Source organism: Vicugna pacos, unplaced genomic scaffold, assembly GCF_048564905.1.
Source record: "Vicugna pacos unplaced genomic scaffold, VicPac4 scaffold_20, whole genome shotgun sequence".
Taxonomy (NCBI): Eukaryota; Metazoa; Chordata; class Mammalia; order Artiodactyla; family Camelidae; genus Vicugna; species Vicugna pacos.
This window is the reverse complement of record NW_027328741.1, coordinates 33,675,122-33,686,359: the sequence shown is the minus strand read 5'-3', so window position 1 is coordinate 33,686,359 and position 11,238 is coordinate 33,675,122.

Here is an 11,238-nt window from a genome sequence, read left to right as displayed (position 1 = left end):
GACACAGCAATTCCATTCCTGGGCATATAAAACATAAATCCTGAAAACAAAGAATCCTAGAGTAAAATATAAGAAGTACACTCTGACATTGGACTTAATATGATTCTACATATTTCTCCTCTCGCAAAGGAAGCAGAAGCAAAACTAACAAAATACAATTGTATCACTCTAAACAGATTTACACTGCTGAAGAAATGATCAATAAAATGAAAAGTCAACAAACACAATGGGAGAATATATTTGGAAGTTATATTTTCGAATCAAGTGTTAATATCAAAAATATATGGCAAACTCTTTCCCCACAACAACAACAAAAAAGACCAAACAATCCAATTAAAAAAAAATGTCCATAGGAACTGAATAGATAGATCTGAATCAATTTTCTGTAGAAAACATACATTTGGCTAAATGACACATGAAAGTATGACCAGAGTTATAAATTATTAGGAAATTCATAAACCAAAAATGAGAAAAGACCTCACACTTGTCAGAAGACTCTCATCAAAAAGAAAACAAATACATATTGGTGAGATTGTGGAAAAAAGGAACACCATGGACACTGTTGATCGGAATGCAAAGTATTGATTGCATTGCATATATACATCAAATTTTCTTCATCCATTTTTCTGTCAAGGAATGTTCAGTTTGTAGGCCCCTGTCTGAAGGCTCTAGAGAATAAGCCCATGGGATGAACTGATAAACAAGCTGTGAGGAATGTCACATATCCAGGCTGGATAAGAAATGGCCTAATCAATGTATCCATTATGGATGGCTGGATAGAATATGCTGGGTAAGATCCTCAGTGGAGGACAACCTAAGACAGGCACAGACGGCTGTATAAGAGATGGCCTACTTAATGAAGTTCTGTGATGAACTTTAAAACAATCCGTGATCATTTAATATCCTGCGCTTACTGCAGGAGCATGAGGACATAAAGAGCTTAAGATTGTTAACATTGTTAAACCTTAGATGATATGTGAGGCATTGTGCATGTCCTATATAAACCCTTCTAAGAATCAATAAATAGAGAACTGCTTCACTCTATCCACACAGTGTCTGTGTGTATATGATATCATGCCAATGACAGGGTTAATTTAATTTGTTAGGAGTATCTTAAAAGTATGTTGCATTATATACAAGGCACTTTCCGCACTTATTGGGATGATTATATGAGTTTTTCTTCTCATTCTATTAGTGTGGCATGTCACCTTTATTAATTTGAATATTTTGAAGTATCCTTAACCTAGGGATAAATCCCTTTACTCATGTATGTGTATTATACATTAAATGTTGTTGAATTCATTTTGCTTGTGTTTTGTTGAGAATTTTGGCACATAAGTTCATCAGGGATAGTATTCTATAATTTGCATTTAATGTCCTTTCTAGCATTGTTATGCAAGTAAAGCTGGCATCATAAATCATGTTTGGAATCTTTCACCCCCTTCAAATTCTTGGAAGATTTGGGGAAAAATTGGTGAAAAATTGTCTTCAAATGTATGACAGAATTCACCAGTAAATTCGTCTTTCTAATTTTTTCTGGTGTGGGAAATTTAGATTATTGATTTACTCATTCACACTTTTGCTCTATTTAACTTTTTTATTTCTTCTTGATTCAGTATTGGAAGACATATGTAACTGGGAATTTGTCTTTTGTTCTAAGTCATTCAGATCCTTGTCTAGTGGTAATTTCTTATGTTGCTTTGCATCTATACAACATCAGTGATAATATCTTCTATTTTATTTCTAAGATGTTTTGAGTATTTTCTTAGCCAACCCAAACGTTTGTCCACTTTGTGTTTAAAAGAAACAGACTTAGGTATATTTTTTTATATTTTCAATTGCTTTTCTTGTTATTTGCCTTACTCTCATTCATTCAATTTTCTTCTTTATTCTTTCTGTTTTTTCCTAGATTTTGAGGTGAAAATTTAAGTAGTGAGAATCTTTGTATTTCATTTATTGCTAAATATTTTTTATTTAGATTTTATTTATTTATTTATTTATTTATTTAATTTATTTATTTATTGACATATTTTGTAATTTATTTATCATTGAAATACTGTCATTTACAATGTTTCAATCTGTGGTTATAGCACAGTGTTCCTGTACATGTATACATTTGTGTATCTATTAAAGGTTACTTCACGATATTTAACTTACTGCCCTGTGTCATACAGAAGATATTTTGAAAAAATCTATTTTTTATATAGTGTATAACATTTATAAATCTGAAGCTCCCAAATATATCCTCTCACAGCCCCTTTTTTCAGTATTCATAAAATTGTTTAGTAGGTCTGCGAGTATGCTTAAGTTTTGTAGATGAAATCATTGTGTTCTCGTCCAAAATTTTTTTGAGATTCCACATATGTCATGTCATGTGTTATTTTTCTTTCTCTTTCTGGCTTTCTTCAATTAGAATGACAGTTTTTGGGGACATCCATTTTGCTGCAAAAGTCATTGTTTTATCATCTTTTATTGCAGAATATTATTGCATTGTGTAAATACAACATAACTTCTTAATTATGTCATCTGCTGTTGGACAATTAGGTTGCTTCCATGTCATGGATGTTGTATATAGCACTGCTAAGAACATTGGGGTGCAGGTGTCTTTTTGAATTAGAGTTCTCTTTGATATATACACTGAAGTGGGATTGCTGAATCGTATGTTAAGTCTATTTTTATTCTTTTCAGGAATCCCCATCCTGTATTGCACAATGACTGCACCAATCTACATTACTTCCATCTGTGTAGGGGGGTTCACTTTCTCCACAGCTTCCCCAGCATTTATTGTTCGTTGATTTTTGAATGATGGCCATTGTGACTGTTGGGAGGTGATACTTTATTATAGTTTTAAATTGCCCTTCTCTGATAATGATAGTGAGCAATTTTTTTTTCTTATATCTGTGTGGCATTTGTATGTCTCTATTGGAGAATTGTTTGTTCAGGGCTTCTGCCAATTTTCAGATTGGGTTTCTTGTTGTTCTTTATTATTATTATGTTGTATGAATTCTTTATATTCTGGAAAGTAAGACTTTGTCAGTTGCATCACTTCTAAATATTTTCTTTAATCCTGTAGGTTGTCATTTTGTTTTGTTTATGATCCCCTTTGCTTTGCAAAGGTTGTAAGTTTAAATAGGTCCCATTTATTAATTTTGCTCTTACATCCATTACCTGGGTAGGCTGTTCTAGGTGATCATTGCAGTGATTTATGTCAGAGTGCTTTGCCTATGTTTTCTTCCAGGAGATTTACTGTGTCTTGCCTTACATTTAAGTCTTCAAGTCATTTTGAGTTTTTTCTTGTGTATGGAGTGAAGGAGTGTTCTAACTCCATTGCTCTGTATGCTGCTATCGAGGTTTCCCAACACCATTTGGTGAAGAGATGGTCTTTTCTCTGTCGTATTCTTGGCTAATCTGTCAATGATTAATTCATCAGAGACCTGTAGACTTATTCCTAGGCCCTCTATTCTGTTTCATTGTTCCATATGCCTGTTTCTGTACCAATATCTTGTCATTTTGATTATTATAGCTCTACTATAGTGTATGGAGACCTGGTGGTTTATTCCTCCATCCTCTTTCTTTTTTTTTGAATATTGATTTGGAAATTATGGATCTTTTATGACTCTCTGTAAATCTAAGAGCATTCGTTTCAGTCCTAAAAAGGAATGTTCTGCATAATTTGATAGGATATCACATTAAGTCTGTTGATTGCCTTGGGCAGTATGACCATTTTAACAATTTTGTTTCTTCCATTACAAGTCCATTGGGTCTCTTTTTAATTCTTCAAATCTTTTTTGATTTCCTCAATCAATGTTTACTAGTTGTCCATGTATAAGATATTTACCTCCTTGGTCAGATTTATTCTTAAGCATTTAATAGTTTTGTGTGCAGTTATAAAAGCAGTTGTTTCTATACTTTGTTTTCCTGTTGATTCAAAGGTAGTGTAAAGAAATGTAATTGGTTTTTGTACATTACTCTAGGTACCTTGCCCAGTTTGATTTTTAGCCTAAGTATTTTTTTGTGAAGCTTTTACAGTTCTCTAAATAGTGACATGTCTGTATATCATGGCAATTTTACCTCTTCTATTCCAGTCTGAATAATTTTATTTCTTTTTCTTGCCTGATCATTGTGGCTAGGACTTCCGAGACTATATTGAATTGAAATTGTGAAAATGGGCAACCTTGACTTGTCTCAGGATTTTGTCAGAAGGGTTTCAGTTTTTCACCATTGAGTATTTTGCTGGCTATATGTTGGTCATAAATAGCTTTCATTATGTTTAGATATCATCCCTCTATGCCCACTGTGATAAGAATTTTTATTTCAAATAAGTGTTAAATATTTTCAAATGCTTTTTCTGTATCTACTGAGATGATCATGTGGTTTTTTTCTCCTCTCTTCTGTTGATATGGTGTATCACAATTGATTGACTGATTTGCATATGTTCAACCATGCTTGTGTTCCTGGTATGAACCTAACTTGACCATGGTTTATAATCTTTTTTTTACATGATGTTGGATTCTGTTTGTTAATAATTTCTTAAAGACTTTAACATCTTTGTTTATCAATGATATTGCCCTTTTTTTGTCTTTTGGGGCAGTGTCTTTGGTTTTGGTGTCAGGTTGATGTTGGCCTTATGGTGTGAGATTGGGAGTACTCTCTTCATATCAAGCTTTTGGAAAAGTTTGAGGAGGAGTGCTATGCATTTTTCTTTGAAAGTTCGGTCAAATTCCCCAGTGAAGCTATTTGGGTCTGAATTTTGTTTGCAGAGATTTTTTTATTTTATTGATAATTCTATTCCATTTCTAATGATCTGTCTGTCCAAATGCTCAATTTCTGCTTAATGCAAATATGGTGGGCTGAATGTTTCCAGAAACTTCTGCATTTCTTCCTAGTTATCCAGTTTGTTTCCATACAGTTGCTCATGGTATTCCCTTATGATATTTTGCAAATTTGTTGTACACTTTGTAGTTTCTCCATTGTCATTTCTTATGTTATTTGTGTTCTCTCTCAATTCTGGTGATGAGTCTTTCCATAGTTTTGTCAATTTCATTTACTATTTCAAAAAAGAGTTTGATTTTTTCTATTTTTTAAACGCTATTTCCATTGTTTCTTCCTTGATCTTAAGTATTTCCCTCTTTCTGGTGACTTTTGGTTTTGTTTGCTCTTCTTTTCATGATTAGTGTACATAGAACGTTAGATTGTTTATTTGAAATTACTCGTCTTCTTTGAGGAGGGTCTTGTCACTATGAACTTCCCTCTTAAGCCTGCTCTATCTGTATTCCATAAACTTTACGTAGTGTTTTGTCATATTTCTCGATATTTTTTAATTTCTTATTTTACTTCTTCACCTCCCCTATTTGTTTTAGTGCCATGTTGTTTAATCTACATGTTGTCATTTTTTCTCACTTTTTTTCTGTGATTGATTACTAGTTACATGGTATTATACTTAGAAAAGATGCTTGAAATAATTTTTATCTTCTTATATTTGTTGAGGCTTCTTCTGTGCCTGAGTACATAATTTTTCCTTGAAAATGTTCCATGTGCACTGGAAAAGAATGTATATTCTGTTTTGGGGAGAAGTACTGTTTTGAAAATATCTAGCAACTCCAATTATTTCATCGTATCTTTTAGTATCTTTGTTCCCTTATTCATTTTCTGTCTGAAAGATCTGTTTAGTGATGGAAATGGGGAGTTATAGTCTCCTACTGTGATTGTGTTCCCTCTAATTTCTCTCTTCTTATCTATTAGTATTTGCTTTATGTATTTAGGTGCTCCTATATTGAGTTCATATATATTAATGTGTATAATACCCTCATTTTGTATTGCTCTTTTAATCATTATATCATGTCCTTTTTTATCTTTCTCTATGGCCTTTCATATATAGTCTATTTTGTGTGAAGTCTGTACTGCTAGTCCTGCTTTCTTGTCATGTCCATTTGCATGGAATATAATTTTCCATCTTCTGACTTTAAATTGATATGTGTTTCTCTTACTAAAGTGGGTCCCTTGTATGCTTCATAATGTAGGGTCTTGTTATATTATCCCATCTGACACTATATATCTTTTGATTGAAGCACTTAGTCTATTAACAATTGTAATTATTATTGATAGACTGGTGTTTATTTCCATTTTGAACTTCATTTCCCAGTTGATTTTGTATTTCCTTTTTGTTCATTTCTTTTTCTTTTTGTGGCTTGATAAGTTTTATTTTATTATCTTGGTTTCTTTTTGGCTCTTTTACTTCACTGTAAGCTTTTGACTTATGGTTACCCTGTTTTGTATGTATATTGAGCCTTTACTATATCTGTTAATTTTGGCTGATAGGAATACAAATTCTAACCCCTCCTACAGAGAAGAGAAACAAGAAGAAAATACTCTGTATTGTCCTGTTTCACTCTCTGAAACTTAAAAATTTTGATGTCCTGTTTTACAACATCATGTATATTCTATTGTATGTCATTGTAGCTATTGCCTTTCTAATTATGACTTTCTCCTTTCTATAGCATCCTTCTTCTTTTCTTTAGAGTAGATCGTTCATTATTTCTTTTTTGTTGCTATATTCTTTTAGTATTTGCTTTTATGGAAGTTATTTATCTCTCCTTCTATTCTAAAGGAAATTCTTGCTTGATATATTATCTTAGAATACATCTTTCTTTCATTCAGGACTTTGAATATGCCTTGCCACTGCCTTCTGCGTGTTGTATTTCTGTAGGAAACGTGTTTACAAATATAATGTATATAATTATATACATATGTAAAGTATACTTAGAAATGAAGTTAACAAATAAGATGAAAACCTATACATTAAAAAATAGAAAACGTTGATGAAAGAAATTAAATCTGATCCAAAAAAATGAAAAGATCTATTATGTTAATGATGCGAAACTATGTGGTTGAAACAAACATACTACAAAGCAATCTACATTTAGTGTGATTCGTGTCAAATAACCCATGAGATTTTTCCATTAATAGAACAAATATATTCAAAATTTATATGTAACCACAAAGATTATGAGTTACCAAAATAATCTTGAAAGAGAGTATTAAATCTAATAGTGTAAAATACTCTGATGTTAAAGAGTCCTATAAAGCTTTAGTAATTTAAACAACATGATACTGGATCAAAAACAGACACCAATCAATAGAAGAGTGTAGATCACCCAGATATAATCCCTCACACCTATGATCAATTAACACATGAAAAAGGAAGCTAGAGTATAAAATGAAGAAATGAAATTCTCTTTAATATGTTGTGCTGGGGAGAATGAACATGTGAAAGATAGATTAGAGTATTTTCTCACATTCTATACAATCTATGAGCACAGAATATCTTTTATTTATTTTGTTTACTTAATTTCTTGCACCTTTAATTTATAGAAATTGTTTAGTTCTTTTATTTCACTTATCAATTTTATTCCTATTTTATTCTTTTTGGTATAAATGTACACACAATTGTTTTCCTAAATTCTGTTTCTGATAATGTGTTGTTAGTATTTAAAAATGCAACAGATATTTGTATATTGATTTTGTAATTTGCAAGTTTAATAAGTTTGTTGACTATTTCTAACAGTCACTGGAGCAGTCTATTGAATTTTCCATTTATGTATAATTATGCCATATGTATAAATGCACTACTTGTTTACAAGTTGGATACCTTTCATAGTTTATCTTGACTAGTTTTCTGGCTAGGACTTCTTGTAGTGTAATTTAGGACTTGTGAGAATAAGCTACTTTTTTGTATTACTGGATCAGTGAAAAACCTTCCTGTATGTTAACATTGAACTTGATCTTAATCATGGGTTTTTCATATCTGGCTTTTATTTTCTTTAGTTATATTCTATCTAGGGAGAATTTGTTAAGAATTTTTTGTATACAAATGTTAAGATCAGTTCTGTCGATAACATTGCTACATTTTTTGAGATTGTTACTTTTGACTTCTCTGTTATTTAAGGGATGTATCTCATTTATTGATTTGCATATGTTAAATAATATTTATGAATCAAGACCAAATCAAGCTTAACTATAGTTTATAATACTTATAATATTCAATGAATTCAAGTTGCTAATATTTATTTAGAATGGAATATACACATACTGAAAGAAAAATTTACATTGTAGATTGAGTGTACATTTATTTATTTAAAAATTTTTCACTCATTTTGAATTTGGCTTATGTTTAATGGAATTTATTTCTAAATAAAAAATATAACTTTTGGTAGAACTGGATTTACTACAGTTTACTGATACAGAACATAGCTATCATTTACAATTAGTGCACAAAGTAGTTGCCTTAAAATGCCGTATTATACTAATAATGCCAACTGTTTCAGGACTGGGAAACATATTGCTTCCTAAAATGCATTACCTGGTCTTTTCCACCCCAACCCACATATAATGTTATTTCTTTGTTTATTGATTGTTTGCCCCTTAATGGAGTCACTGCTTATAGAACCCAGCACCTTGTGCATAAATGTATTAATCAACATCTTTTTGGAACACTTAACAGAAGCCACAAGAGTATGTAATATAAAAATGACAAGAAAATTTATCCCTTCTAGGGACTGAAAAACCTCTGAGTGAAAGAATGGCAAAAATAAACATTTGTAAGTGTACAGTAAGATTTTCTCTTGTGTAATTTTAATGTAGAATATTAAATTACATTTGCTTACACATAGCACTGAATTACAATTTAAAACAAAAATTCCCGCCTTTGGGATTTCTTAAATTTGATTGATTACTTTAATAAAATTTTTATTCATAAATATTTACCATTTATTTATAAACATACCAAATAAGCTGATATTTATTCTGCTGATGTTTTGAATATAGAGCTACTTATTGCAGTACACAGATTAATAAATACTTCTGTTTCAAAATCAAATTTTCTTCACTTTAATTACAACAGATAATGAAATTGTTATACATTTTCTGTAAAGGTTTTACACAAATTTCACTTTAAATACCAAAACTTTAAAATAATTTTTTTATTTTTTGCATATGTATACTCTGTTCACTAATCTGGTATAAATTTGTGTACAAAACGAAGGAGATTGTTTGTATTTAATAAAACGCAAAATTAAATTATTTAAAAAGAGTTTGTGGTGAAAATATTTGCAGATCACACTATAAATATAAACATCCTATATGTTTCATATTAACTGGATGAATGAGAAAGAAAGACTGGCTGAATGTTACACTTGGGTTGCTAGGAGACCTGTCATTTTGTGATGTCACAGCCACTCAGGTTGAGAACCATTTTCATGGCCTAGCAGTTTAACTGTGCAGGCCTGCTAAAGCAGCATTTGAAGCTGCAGTGCTCAAAATCATGCAGATTAGAAAAGTAGCTTTAGAAAAAGTTATTTGACATGGAACATATTACTTCAGAAATTCAAGATGTGTCTCCTAAAGTTGGACCAAGTGGTTCAGGAAACTCCGGTAGATATCTATTGTGTGATCAAACATTCTCTGGGGACTTGGATTTGAGGTTTATGATTGAAGAACATGTTTTTCAGACTTGTCTGAAGAATCCTTGATAAAAACACCATGTTACACATATTGTGTCTCTGAACCAGATGAAGATAATTATTTTTTGCTCTCTGACATTTCCAAGAAAACTCTGGAAAATGGCTGGGAGTGACCAATTTAAATCCATCTGGTGGGATGATAATGGAACTTCCATAGTGATTGATGAAGTTGTCTTTAAGAAGGAAGTTTTGGAAAGAAAGGCCCCTTTCAGAATATTTGAAACTGGAAGTATGAAAAGTTTTATTAGACTGCTTAATCTTTATGGGCTTTGTAAAGTGTGGCAGAAATTTCAACGATCTGCTTGTCTAGCTGAATTTCTGGAAGAAGAAAAAGAAGTCTCTGTTTTATGCAAGGTATTCAGAAATTTTAGTTATCACTTGGTAACTTAGGTATAAAATTTTATTTTGTACATCAATCTCTGATAATATAAATGTAAAGCTTGATTTTGAAAATTGTATAAATCTGTAAAGGCTAAAATTCTTAATTTTTTTAAAAAATGAGAACAGTGCCTTAATTATTCAAGATTATGAGAAACTTTGCAAGCAACTATGAATCTTAACAGAAATCTAAATAAAGGTACTAAAGCTGCTTTTCAAAAGTGGCATTCACCATTACTTCAAATGCTAACTTCTTAAATTGGATGACTATATTATTTAAATGTGTATTTTCCAAATAAGGAACTTCAAAATATCGTCAGCAATGTTCATATTTTGATGATATTATCTTTTCATAGTAAACGTGAAATCTGAGGTTTTATAAGACGACTACCAGGTTATGCAGGATTAAAAGATTAAAATTGATGTTGCCAAATATTATCAAATATCAGCAATTTTCTTATTGAACAATTAACATAGATGTGTACATTTATTATCCTTATGTTTTTTTAAAATAGATAAAGATTTAAATGGGAGACTAAGTTACCATTTAAAGAAAAAAGAGATATTTGATTGATATGATCATTTGATGTAACAATATGGGTGTAAATTTAAGTAATTTCTGTAAGAAATAAAAGAAAATTGAAGAATTTGGAAAAAGACTAAAACATGGAGAGAGCTAAAATTACTAAGTGGTTTATGGTTCATCCTCGAAAGTATTAAAAGTGTTAAGTAAGGATATGTTGAAACAGGATATAGATGCTGGAACCAGCCCAGGGATCATGGTCTCTATTATGTCATCCATGGTATCAAAAAGTCTCATGATGTAGTCTCAGATGGCACAGTCAGCAAAGGGTAGAATTTAAGAATTAATTTTATCTATGGTCTTCTTTGTGCTGTTATAAAAGCATTCCAATTGGTGCTTTCTTTCCTCCCCTCAAGAGTCTACACTATATTTTCAAGTGAATATTTAATGTTACTTTTATGTTCCAGCCAAAGACAAGCTTACATCCTCTGGTTGGCACTTAATGCCTTTCCAACTCTAAGCCCACAAACTCAACATAGTTTGGTCATTTCATTATAGATCTGGCATCTGACTAACTTGGCATATCTTTATGTTTCACTGTTTCTGGAACTACATCCAGGCAAATGCTTATCAACCATATTAAATCCAACCTCACAACTTTTGCTCCAGCGCATCCTTAGACTTAGGATGTTCTCCTTTTACCTACTTAGACTTTCCCAGTCTCAGCATAGAAACCACCTCCTCCAGATATTTTCTGTCTGTCCCCCTTTCCTTGTCTAACTTGGATACCAGCACAGTAAGCACAGCACATGCCACAGG